This window comes from Numida meleagris, chromosome 6 (assembly GCF_002078875.1).
Source record: "Numida meleagris isolate 19003 breed g44 Domestic line chromosome 6, NumMel1.0, whole genome shotgun sequence".
Classification (NCBI taxonomy): Eukaryota; Metazoa; Chordata; class Aves; order Galliformes; family Numididae; genus Numida; species Numida meleagris.
The window spans coordinates 42,329,696-42,343,388 of NC_034414.1; the positions used below are offsets into that span (position 1 = coordinate 42,329,696).

General features: G+C 39.3%; 1 long non-coding RNA gene across 1 annotated transcript in view; it reads left to right on the forward strand.

The window, feature by feature from the left end:
* The window catches only part of LOC110401101, a 164,262-nt gene extending 151,411 nt beyond the window's left edge, over positions 1-12,851 (forward strand). Inside the window, exon 6 of the long non-coding RNA XR_002440251.1 lies at positions 12,743-12,851. This is a non-coding gene — a long non-coding RNA (uncharacterized LOC110401101). The remainder of the gene's footprint in view (positions 1-12,742) is intronic.

Genomic DNA, 13,693 nt, shown 5'->3' on the forward strand with positions numbered 1-13,693 from the left:
TGAACATCTGATGAAGACCAAATCAGTCTAAATGCACAGTAAAAAACATGTTATTTCTATAGATAAGGTGGAAAAAAGCACCAGCCCCCCTGTAGAACGTCCTTATAAGCCAAATAGTTTTCAGTACCTTGCAATGTGACCTCCTATCCCCCTCATTATCTTCCTCTTATTAACTCTGATCTAAATGTTATTGATAGCTCCATTATTCTGCTTGGGACAGCAGTGATGGTCTCACTGACCTTGCCCTGAGTGATCAGAAACTCATTTAATGCTCATCATACTCTTTGCAAAAGTATGCTGAGGGAAAACTACATTCACCATAAGAAGCAGACATGCTTTTGCAAGGATCTCTTCTGGCACTATTAATTATCTCAAGAGGTGGATTATACTCCGCTAAATATATCAAAAACTTGTCTAAAGGCCTGTTTCAGCTTAGAGATATAGGTAATAATAAGAAAAAGAGAAGAATAGTTAATCCTTGATGCTGCTGTTAATTGTGGAAAAATGGTTCTGGAAAGCAAGACTAAGGGAAAAATGGAGATTGTAAGATAATATTTGCTTGTGTGGTCCTCTCTTTCTAGCCTGTGTGCATTTTTGGCTCTGTCGTTGGCTGCTTTCTAAACACTCATTGTCACAGAGAATAAAATTTCACCTCACACTTACAAACTTTGTTTAGTTAGTGTGTTGGCAGACCGGCAGCACTTCTGTTTTATAGAGAGTTATATAATCCCAGAGATTGTACTGTATCAGATCCAGATCCTGAGCAGTTCCTGCACATGGAGAATATCTAATTCTCTTAGAGAAAATGAATGAGTGTTTCATCTTTCTAGCTGTTTTCTGAGAACTGGAATTTTGTAGTACTCTTGTAAGCACCACAAAGGCTCAGATTTTTACATGTAATGTTGGGATAGTTAAGCATTAAGAAACATTTCTGTAAGTTCATGTTGATTAATTTCTGCTTATGCAGTTATATTTATTATGAATTTATAATATATCTTCTTTTTTTTTTTGTAATGGGATAGGGTTATGAAATCATTTCTCTAGTAAATATTTCCTTCTTCCAAGTGTCTTTTTCCCAAGTGTCTTTTTATTAACTCACATGTAGCTCCACTGCTTGCATCACATATGCTTTGCAGGAATATTTAATTGCTTTAAAATGAGATCATTGATTGAACTGAAGTGGATGCACATTCCATCTGCTCACGCAAACACACAGATGAGTGTTTTTGTTTCAGAAAAATGCTTTTTTGAAAATCTAGCTTCGTGATCAAGCTACACTTTTTAATCTTAACAGTGATGATATTCTTGGTATGCCTCTAGTTGGAGATAAGAAGGATGAGCTTTTCCAAAAACACTGGCTAAAAATTGTGTATGGACAAATGAAGGACCCACATGGTTTCTTGTGCATGACATGTAGTACTTCATGTCATCACTACTCAGCATCAGAAAATTTATTAAATCATCTGTTTAATAAATATAGAATGGAGTAGGGTGCAAATTAACATTTTGGGAAAATGAAAAATAAATAAAAATAAATAAAAATAAATAAAAATCGGGACCTTCAGCACTGGAACCAATGCTGTGGTCCATAGGGAAATATTCTTTAACAGGTTTCTGAGTCATTCGCTTTTGATTTTACCTTCAGGTTTGTTGCATTGGCTCCTGACACTTTTTAAATTTGTTGGTTGGTTGGTTGGTTAGTTCTTAGTGTCCTATGTCTTCTGCAGTATCTACATTGTAACAGATTATCAGTTGCTGAATAACTGAGGGTTGAAGAGTCACAATGTATTCTTCTTAGCATTAAAATTTTGCTGCATGGCCTTTCAGGCATTCTGGTGCGAGGGTTTAATGTAAGATAGAATTAGTTAGATTTAGAAAACCATATTTATATGGACAAAATATAACAGTTGGGCACAGTTCAGTAGGTGCTTCCCCTGTTTATGTTGGGGCTGAGTCTACCCTTGAAAATTCTGCTAACAAGTAAACAATGGAAAGATGGTTATCGCACAAATGGGGGGGAATAAATTCAGGCATGGGTGCTCTGTTTGTCCTTTGGAAACATTAGAAAGACTTGAGTATGGTTTCCTGTAGATCAAGAAATTAAAACATTACTGAAGGAGGAGAACAAACATGAATGTAGACATTCTTGTACGAGAGAAATTGATCAGCTAATTAATCTCAGATCTCACCTTCTTCTACTTAACTATGCATCCTTTCTTCTTCATGAAGATAATTTGCAGAGTTGTATGTTAGATCAAATCAGAACTTCCCCCATCTGACTTGTCAAAATGTTTGGAAATCTCATCCTTATCCAGTGACCTATGCTTTTAAGTCTAGCCTGAAGTATTCATAGAATCATTTTTCCCTAGAGTTCCATGGTATTTAATTCTGATCTTAGATAAATTCCAACAATTGTGAAACATTTTAGATCTTCCCAAGATATGTTTTCTCTTTAGTGGAGGAAGATTTTCCAGGAAGTGAGGCTTTTGCTTCTGAAACAATTCATTCATTTATGAATTTTATTGCTAAGCTAGTTCCTTTTCAGGAGAACTCTGTGCTCACATTTGTTTGCTTGAAGTGATTTTGAGATTAACATTCTGGTTTGTAGGGTTAAACCCCTTTCTCTGTGTGTTCCCCTGTTCTGAATGTGATCTAGTTCACCTTTCTGTCTCCCATAAAGTTGCCTCTGAATGTTTTGTAACCTCTACTGCTGCCACCTCATTTCAGTGTTGTGGTTGACTTCTACATACTTGAATGAAAGCAAAGCTGGGAGAAGTGTATGTGTGTTTGAGGACAATGGCTGTCGGCATGTCTCAGATCTCATTCTGACAGCACAAATAGAGAAACCTTGAAACTACAAGAATGATGTTTTGAACTGTGTAAGGCACTGTGATCACTTGTCCTCATGTTAGCTCACTATTACCTGTTCAATGACTATGTCTGGGGAAGAGGTGGTGGTTTTGAACTTCAAAGTGTATTGTGAATTATTCATTTCTTCGTTGCCTAAAAAAAGGTAGTGTGAATTTTAATAGGATCCAGAATTCATTATCTTCCAGTTGATACTTTCAGTAACACTGAATATTAAACTATCTTTTTTTTTTCCTTTCTTTTCCTCCTCCTGATCATCTTCCTCCTCTCTGATCTCTAAAGGCTGTTTTGGAATTGTACTGCCTGCATAATTTTCTGGTCTCCTTACTATTCACCATCTATGCTATATTTATTCAATTACATTTACAGCCCATTAAGTTGAGTTCAGGGTCCAATAGCTGAACTTTAAGAATTTAAAAGGCCATGGCCCTACCATGATAGTCAAACTGAGTTTGTGCAATCTCCTGATTGTGCTCATTATTATGATTTGTTGGGTGATGTTTCACCACACAGAAAATACCAGGCAGTAGCTAGAGTCCTTGTTGGTCTCAACCATCATCACTACCTCTAAATCTGAAGGCTTTTTTGTTGGCTGAATGTTCAAAACACTTGGGCAGCCCATTCCAATGCTTGATCATTCTCTCCATGAAGAAATTCTTCCTAATGTCCAAATCTCCCCTGGCACAACTTGAGACCATTTCTTCATGTCCTGTCACTTGTCACCTGAGAAAGGGGACCAATGCTGTTCTGGCTGCAGCTCCTTTCTGGTAGTTGCAGAGAGTGATGAGAAATCAGACCATTAAAAATTCAATCTTTAAAAGGAATATAAAGTTCTCATTATAGAGAAGCAGTCAGCTTCCTAGTATAGCATGCTTGTAGGCTCTGACAGAACAACAACAACAAAAAAAGATTAAAATCTGCATCTGTGTTTTTGGGGTTGTTTAAAATCTAAGCCTGAGGCAGTGTCATGGTTTTATGATTTTCGGTTATTGGTATTCCACATCATAACATCATGTAGTGAATGTACCTGGTTCTCAGAAGAGAAGGACTACTACAGTCCCCACGGCACTTTGCTCCTCTGTTACCATTTTCCAGCCGGAGGGAAAAGATAAAAGCTCGCAGTATAAAAACTTGCAGATCACGAGACCTCGTCCCTTTTTTTCCGCCGTCTCTCGTCTTGGCAGCACCTCGCTCTCCAGCCGCCTTATCGTCGGTAGTAGAGTAAGGCCTACCTTGATTTTGGGACATTCTCTCTCTCTGTATTGAATTTATCAGCTTAAATTGTAATTATATTGTATTATAGTGTGTTGTTTTGCATTCCGATATTTTATTTAGTAAATTAGTTTGTTTCTCCTCAGATTGTTGCCGCTGTTCTTTGCTCTCAGGGCCATCTCCCTACCCTTTTCCCCTTTCCCCTTTTCCCGGGACGTGGGCCCTTGGGTCCCCCGTCCCCTTTGTCACGGAATCGGGCCTAACGCCCGTAAACCGTCGACAGGCAGGAACTGGATTAATATCTAAAATGTACTGTCCCTAAACAGAAAATGCTGCTTATGAAGCTAAAATAGTACTGAGATGGATCTGCTGTTGCTTTGTCTGACTGGACAGGATCTGACATCTGAATGGGCAGCCCCCATGCTTTTACCACTGCCCATATTATCTTTTGTCCAGCATGTCACAACTTCTTATGTAGCCCTTGGGCAAAGTTTTCTGCGGGTGAATCTTCCAGCCATCTTATCTGAGCTAATGTGTCTGCATGGGCTGGTGTCCAGATACATGGTAGGCACATACTGTTTTATACCTAACCACATTCCACTTTTCTAACCACATCTCTGCTCCAGATTGGTTGAGCAGCCCACTGTGCAATCCAAAGCGTAAATCCTTGGTACTCAGCTATCCGTGCTGATATTCAGTGCACTGTCACCTGGTTCCTGGGTTATGACCATCCACACTGCTCTTAGTTCAGCCCACTGGCTACTCTGCCAATCCCCTTCTTCAAACCAGATGATCTCAGGCAAGGGATGGTATGCAATTCCTCATCATTTACTTGGATTCCCCTTGCTGGACGTATCTGTGTACCAGGCATCTTCTGGAATACGGTGTTTTCCTTCTTGCACAGGACTCCTCTCTAGTGAAGCAATAGTAGTTTCTCCAGTGGCATCACTATGGTACATTGCTGGGCCTAGTATCTTTTGTAGTTGTTCTTTTAATGGTGAGGGGCACAAATGACTGCTCTGCCCTAGATAGGCAACCCAGTGTGCCACTGTTTCATCTTGGGCCACCCCTGTCTTAGGAATACACAAAAGATCTTTTACCCATCCTTGAATATGTAGTGTTGCCTTTACTACTACCTCTGCTGTTTGTGTTATTCGCTCTACTGTCTGCAAGGCAGAGTAGGTAGCCAATATCATGCTATGTTTTTCAATCATGCTATGTTGTTTTTCTTCTCCACACCAAACCTGGGACCAGAACCCAACTGGGGTCCAAACAGAACTCTGGTGCTGCCACAATCCCCAGCCAAACCCTTCCTGGGTCACATGTACATTTAGCTCAGTGGGGAGAGTGGGATAAAATATGTTAAGCACCTGTGCTTATTTAATGGCTATCTTTGCTTGTTAGAAAGCTTCCTGTTCCATTCGTCCCCAATCCCATAATTGGCCTTTCTTTCTTAGTTAATATAGAAGCCTCAGAATCTGTGCAAGATGGGGTATTGAGTACTGCTGCATGAATTGGTGGGGTGACCATGTTCAATTCTCTGTAGTCTACGGTCATCCACCAGGTCCCACCTGATTTCCAGACTGGCCATATAGGGGAGCTGTAAGAGTTCTGTGTTGGTCTTATGATCCCTACCTTTTCCAATTCTTGTACTGTTCTTGTGATTTCCTCCTGAGTTCCCAAGAGTCTATAGTGTTTCATATTAGTAATCTGGTGCGGCTGGGGCACTTGGATGGGCTCATGCTTTGCATAGCTCTGCAGAATCAATTGCACTGCCCAGACACTAGTACTCCTAGTTCATAACCTGAACTCTCCAATATTAATTTGGAGAGTCAGTCCCCACAGTATGTCTATGCCCAATATATACTCCTGGATTGGTGCAATAGACACTTTGTACTCCCGAAGAGGTAGGTACCCGACACCCAATTTTAGCCATATTTGTGTGACAGGGATCATTCCTCCTCCTGTATCCCCCTATAACAGCATGCGTGCCTGGAAACATTGACTGATTGCCGTAGACTGTGGATGTTTCAGGTCCTGTTTCTATCAGGGCCATTACTCTTTGGATATTTCCTTGGGACAAATATATGGTTAGTTCTACATAAGGTCTCCAGTTCCCTTTGGAGGCCCTAATCCTCAGGGGACCTTGGACCCCCCTTAACACCTTAAGCTGAGAAATTCCAAGGTCTTGTTCCTCAGGAGGCCCAGCCACAGCTGCCCAGGCTACCTGGGGTGGCTAATGTTTTTTAGACAGTATCAATACATCTTCTAGTCTCCATGCCTGTGGAGGAATGTTATCTGTAATTCTGATACCTTCCCTCTTCAGTGGGGATGGTGTGAAACGTTGCTTTTCATTTAGTTGTCTCCATAGACTTAGGAGAACATTATTTGGTTGTTTGTCAGTTTTACTAAACTGTACCCCAGCCTGTATGAGGTCATTCCACATCTACCTGTGACAAACTCTCAGAGGCCCTGATTGTGGAACCCTCTGAGCGGGTCTTCAGGCTTGGAATTCCTGAGGATGGAATTCCCTTTTCTGTACTGTGCAAATATTGCACCTAAATCTTAGGTGCTCAGTTTCTCCTAGATCAGTCACTAAATGGGTGGCCTGCTGAACTGCAGCCTTGGAAGCCACTAAAGGATTTAGTATAGATACTAATGTTCCATATTGATGGAGGGGAGCTTGTTGAAGTGTTAAATCTCTCATCCCTGCAGTAAATTTAACTAAATTCAGACTTGTAAAGGCATCCTCATAAATAGCCTCTCTCATGCTGAGCTCCCTGATATAATTTTGGAGCTCTTCCATGGGATTCCACAAACCACTATGGCTGTGTATATCTGGTTTCTTGAGCCAAGTTAGTTGACAAGCAGCCATTATCCACTGAATTAATGCGTGATTTTTTGTCATTGTGTATGACAGTTGCATACAGCTGTTGTCTTAATGCTGGTTGTGTTGTGATAGAGGCTAGTTTAGAAATTTCTGAGCCATTTTCTAAAACACTCTCAGCTCCCATATCCCATAGTCTTAATAACCAGGCCAGGAAACTTTCTCTTGGCCTTTGTTTCAACAAAATGTTTTCAAACACTGGACTAGGTCCATTAATTTTTCTGCTGTGTAACGATGAGCCGTAATGTGCATGGTAGTTTGGGGGGAGTAATTCTTCAGGTGGTACCCCCAAAGGTCTTTCTTGAATTTTCTTAGTTTTTTGCTGTCAACGGTTTACGGGCGTTCGGCCCGATTCCGTGACAAAGGGGACGGGGGACCCAAGGGCCCACGTCCCGGGAAAAGGGGAAAGGGGAAAAGGGTAGGGAGATGGCCCTGAGAGCAAAGAACAGCAGCAACAATCTGAGGAGAAACAAACTAATTTACTAAATAAAATATCGGAATGCAAAACAACACACTATAATACAATATAATTACAATTTAAGCTGATAAATCCAATACAGAGAGAGAGAACGTCCCAAAATCAAGGTAGGCCTTACTCTACTACCGACGATAAGACGGCTGGAGAGCGAGGTGCTGCCAAGATGAGAGACGGCGGAAAAAGGGACGAGGTCTCGTGATCTGCAAGTTTTTATACTGTGAGCTTTTATCTTTTCCCTCCGGCTGGAAATGGTAACAGAGGAGAAAAGTACCGTGGGGACTGTAGTAGTCCTTCTCTTCTGAGAACTAGGTACATCCACTACATGATGTTATGATGTGGAATACCAATAACCGAAAATCACAAAACCATGACATTTGCATAACTGTAGGATGAATTTCTAGAGGGTCCAGTTCTACTAGTTTTCTTTTCCAAAATTTTTATGGCCATAGTGGTCCGATTGTTTGGGGTCCCCTTTGTTCATAGTAGACAGGGCCCTGACTTGCTGATTTGGGCCAGTTTTGGGTGAGTTTGCCTGTTAGTACAGCCATCCTATTTTCAAGGTGCTTAACTTGATCATGAAGCAATTGATTTTCTTCCCTGAGATTTTTTTTTTGATATATTTAGATAATTTAATGCCATTAACAGAGGCCATGCTATGATAGAGGTAGCAAGCTGCCTCTCCTTGTTTGTCAAAATACCTTTTCCTAGGCCTTCAAAATACACAGCCCTGCAGGTTGGGAAACCAGCAATGTTCCACCCTCATCTCTTAATGGGTCCCATTTTTATACTATAGTAGCCAGCCTGTGCCATGAAGAGCCGGAATGCATCTGGGTAACTCTTTCTCCAGGGAGTCAAGTTTCCCCAATCCAAGTCACCCAGCTACACCTTCTAGGAATGCCATTTCAAGATTAGTATTACCTTTCATGGGTTCTCCTGGCTGGCTTGCTAAATGTATGGTATGAAAAAGAGGTGAATAGTTGCCTCTGACCAGTTTTCAAATAACCCAAGCAAGGTATTAGTCATAATCCAGTAAAATCCAAGTTGCGCAGGTGAATTGCTTGCACCCAGGTCTGGCCATGCCTCTTCACTAGGTGCTCAGTCACTGGTTCAGGTCATGACCTAACAGTTCCCATACAGTTATCTTTTGGGAACCCTGGATATTTCTGACATTAAAAATCACCTTACTTCTCCATGCAAATAGACGAAAAATGAGAGGAATCTAAACATGGCAACATATCACTGAAAGATTACAAAAGTAGTAGTGAATGAACACATAGAACTGCCTTCATCAGGTGCATAAAATGCTTGTGTAGCCTAACACTCCTTCTTGAAACTCCACTTACTAAGTACACTGTTGTGGTGTGTGCAGAATCTCAGCAAGAAAAACTCCAAGTGCATGGAAAATTATCACTGTAACGAGGGCTTTTAAATAGCTAAAATATGTCCCTGCTGAGCTTGAGAGCTGCAGTTTTTCAGATACTTATTAACCAAATGAAAAGTTTTCTCAAGGTCCTTAAAGGGTCACATTTCTGATTACAAAATAAAACCACTGATTTCCCTGTCAAACTGCAGTGCTTGATTCAAAGCAAAAAGCCAGTAACACATTTCAGGGAAAAGAAAGTCTCAATACTATCTTAATACAACTGAGTATTTTCTTCTGACTATTCTCAGAAAGAGCTGAATGGCTCTTGTCAATTTCTTTTCCTTTGTTAAACAGTAGTAATGGTGAACAGGGTGGTAGATACCTGGCATGGAAACCTACATTTAGATCATGTAAGTGAGGTGGTATTGTAGCCTCTGGGATTGCTTGACAATTTTTACTGTAATGATAGACAGCACTGTTGGCTCCACCTGTATTTAATCCAGTTTGTATAGTGCAGACTGCTATTTCAAGAAAGAAATGTAGATATTAATTTGTTCACAGAAAGGCTTCGTGTCATTTTCCCCGCTCAGGCTGTATTCCATGAGAACAGCTGGAGTTTTGCCTGAAAAAGTATTGCATCATTAGGTTGGCAGCATGGGAATAGGAGGTGACTTTTTCAAGGGGACATCCAGAAGCTGTGGAATCATGGACCAGTCACTGTGAAAGTACAGTCAAGTGGTGTGTCATTGTGAAACTCTGTGTGAAATCTTTTTGGGGTTAAGAATTTCATTGAGAGACAAAGGAGTCACATCTGGTTGAGTTTTTAGGAAGGATCTTGCCCTGAATCTGTACATAATGCTAGAGATAAGGAGTAGTCACAGATTTTCTTGGCCAGAAAGGATCTTTCTGTCTCACATTGTGCATGGCATGGATCAATTAGACTCACAGTTTTTATTTCATTCAGTCTAGCACCTTGTGCTGGACTGAAGTTTATCTTCTCAAAAAATTGTTCATCAAGATATTGGCAGTCTGCTACTTCTTTGGGTAGTTTGAAGATTTTTCGTTTACACTTTTTAAAAATGCTTCTTATTGCATTTATTTATTTCGATTTTAATTTCCAGCAGTTATTTCTTGTTTTGTCTTTTGATTAGACAGAGACTTCTACAGTAGAAAATGCTATCTTCCTATGGAAATACATATGAAAAAATTAAATTACTTGTGTTATTCTGGTGATAAAAGTGGTTAATATGTTTAGTTTCATAGAAAAACATTACTGAAAACCCTTTTTCCCCAGTCTTGCTTTTGTGGTTCTCCTCTGTGTCCTTACCCTCTTAGAGAAGCCTATCTTTAGCATATTTTTTTCCTTCAAATTATTATGAAACAAAGGAGAAGTATTGTTGCACTAAAAAGAAATAAAGACTTCAGCTGTGTTTAGACAGACACTGTGTTCCAAATGTTTAAGCCTGAATTATACTTAGTGATTTAGTGGGGGAAAAATTCACTAGAATCTATACATCTTAAAGGATAGCTAGGAGTGGAGTGTACCTTTCTTCTGTGCAGCAGCAAACTACTGGCCAAATCTTTCTGAGTGTCTTGCACTTGAAGGTACTGAATGTTATTTACAGATACCATTGAGCAGGCTTTGCAGCACTGTGTTGACAAAGATAAAGTAGTGTCCCCTTTCTGCAGAGGAGAAAAGAGGCAAAGACAAAGTGACATTAGGAAGTCGACATGAGACAGAGGAAAAAGTGAACCCAGAAGCCCCCAAACCCAGTTTCTCTGGTTCCCTAGTTGATGCACACTAAGAATTAACCTCTCTCTGTGTTTGGTAAATGCTACTTGGTATTTTTTCTTGTAAAACTGTTACTTCGTGTTAAATATAGAATTATTATATTAGTCTTGGAATCTTCTCATGTAAGTGAAAAGAGATGAAAAAGTGCTACAGCCCTATTCATCATAATTTCAAGTTCAAACCCTAATACTTTTCTTAGCACAAATCTGTTCTTGGATGTAGGTGTAATTGATCATTAATGGAAGACACACCGCTGCTAGACAGAAAAGCAGTTCATCTCATGTTATCTTCTTTATTTCAAAGACATAAAATTCTTCAAGTAAGATGAAAATGAAGTGTTTAAAAATCCCACACTGTGAATCACTGATCATTGCTGTACTTTCTCCATTTTCAAGGATATTATTTATTTTTAAGAACATTCAAAGATTTCAACTGAGATTAAATAGCCACCTTGGGCTTGAAAAGAAACGTGGGACAGATGATGTTGCATCATGTCTAAAGAGCACTGAAGTGCCAAGTTAGAAGACCAGTAATTATCCTTTATGCACACAGCAGGGTGCTGAATAAGAGAGGAATAGCAGCTGATGAGAAAATGATGACTTAAGAAACTATCCTGTCTAACTGAATTGTTGATATCATGGTGATGGTGTATAGGTACAGTGATCTGATCAGGCACAGCAATGATGTGCACATCACATAATTTAGACCAGTGAGTACAAGCCCTTCTGCAGTTTTAAAATTAACGCTCAACAGGTTTTAGTAGTGACATACATTTTAATAATAGATTCTTACTGTAAGTTTCCCCAAAACATTAAAAAAACTGATAATTCCGTGAAAGATACAAAATCAAATTCATTGTTTGCATTTTGGAGATTTAGAAATGGAAGTACAGGGTAAAATTATTTATCCCATATCACAAGAGGAGTTCAGATATAGAATCTAAGCTCTTCTCCTATACTTCTTCATTTAAACTGCACTAGAGAAATTAATTTTTGTTGTTTCCCTAAGGGGCTGCAATGGAACTATTCCTAATATAAACAAAACAAAACAAAGAAGTATCAGCTGATTCCTAGATGATTAGTGATTAACCTGCAGACAATGTTGAAATCCTGCTTGATATTGTTACCAGGAGTTACCAGAGACTTCATTCGGATGTGCATGGATTCATACTAATTTGATTTTCAAAAGACAACTGCAGAGTGGAGCAGAAGTTTTAAAGACCTTAGCAACGTCTGTGGAAAACACATTCTGTATTTGTGTATTTGAAAACCAGACAAGTCCTGCGGCTTTGAGATCACCATTACCATTCTTATGCAGTGTGGACAGGCTTGGTGCAGTGATAGGACAAGGGACAGTTTGTGTCAATGGAAGCCTTGTTCTGGAGGGATTTTTGGTAGGTGAATTCTTTCTGAAAATAACTAGATATATGGCAAGGAATCTCTGTTTTGATTTCCTTCTTCAGCACTCTTTGAAGTTCATGAGAGTCTTTGCTGGACTTCATTATCATAGCACTTATGGTAGAAAATTAAGTTACTTGTATCATGGATCCAAACAATGAACAAATGGTACAAGTCATTTGTAGCTTTCATGATGCAAAGTTACTTATTTAAAAAAAAGTAATTGAAGCAAATCTTTCAGACAAAGGCATCAGTTTCTGTGAGATACTGAGTTTTTGTTGTTGTTGCAAGAAATAAAAAAATGAAATTTTATGCACCAGGTAGGATTTTAATTAAAAAGTACTTGTCATTTTGCTTCAGTGGAAGCAGCCACTTCATTTATTTTGTTTAAACAATTAAAAACCTCACAAACCAACAATTATATAGATAGTATAAATGTCTACATTAAGTTAGAAGTTTTATTTCATTTTTATTAAGTAAAATTCTTTGTCACTTCCTTTCTTGCAAATTTCTATGGTTGTTTGCTTTGCTTAAAACAATAACCACTTTTTTTTTTTTTTTTTCCTGAATTGAGCTGTCTATGTGGTATTAAAAACCTTCTGTATCTTGTGCCACTTTTCTGAAAGTGCTGGTGAGCTTAAAGGAGGGGAAGTCAGGCTTTGGAGTTATGACTTCAGCTCATTTTGGAACTTGTGCAGCTTTGGACAAATCACTTTCATTTCTTGTTCCTTTGCCTCCCAAACAGGAGGAAAATAAATACTTCCCTCTCTCAAGCAAATGCTGAGAGGCTCGGATGGAAACTACTAGAGAAGGAGAAAGCACTGTGTTGTGTTATTAGCCCCGTTAATCCAGGTCAGTACATTTATTTCTCACAAAGGCTGCAACAGAACTGAATTGCCTCTGTTCTGCTATTTGTATTTCCTCAGTGTTCTCCATCCTGTCTCTAAATTGAACAATTTTAGCTGTTGCTAAAGGGTTTTAAACTCTTGATTTGTGGCAATAACTCTCACAAAGATGCATTATGGGCACTGAAGTGATTATCTTGAACAGGCAGAAAAAGGCAGCCTAACTGGCAATTGCATTCCAGTGTCTGCCCCTCAGCCTAGCACCTGCTTTACTGACTCACAGCACCATCCTGGAGAGCTTTATGCATTAGTGAGGGCCATTCAAGCCTTTAATGGAGCTCTTTACATTGAAACAACTTTGTTTGCTTCCATCTATCTTTCAGGCTTCCTTTGCTGAAGACAAGTCCTTTAAAAGGATTCAGTTTTGCTATGATTCTATTCAGTGAGCCCCTCCTTGCTCCTCTGGGTATCTTTTCTCCCCTTCGGTTGCCTGCAGCTGGAAAAGGTACCCATTAAAGCAAAAATGTAGCTTAAAAAAATAATAATCTGAAAGCAAGGCAGTAAGGAGGTTCAGCTAGTTACTGTACATACTATGATATAGCTGTAAAGCTTTATTTTGAAAACCTTGGAGGGAATCAAAGAATTTTAGCAGTCTGTACATTTTTTTTCTTTGTATGGTTCCTTGATGTTTGCATCTTGTATAATGTTGTATCTGCACACACACTCTAATAAAAATAACCAAGTTATTACATTTTTTAACAGACTTTTAAAACTTGGATATACAGCCCCTGAGCTTGAAGAATAAGGTTGTTCAGAAAATCCTAGGAAATACATGAGTTTAGAATTAAAGC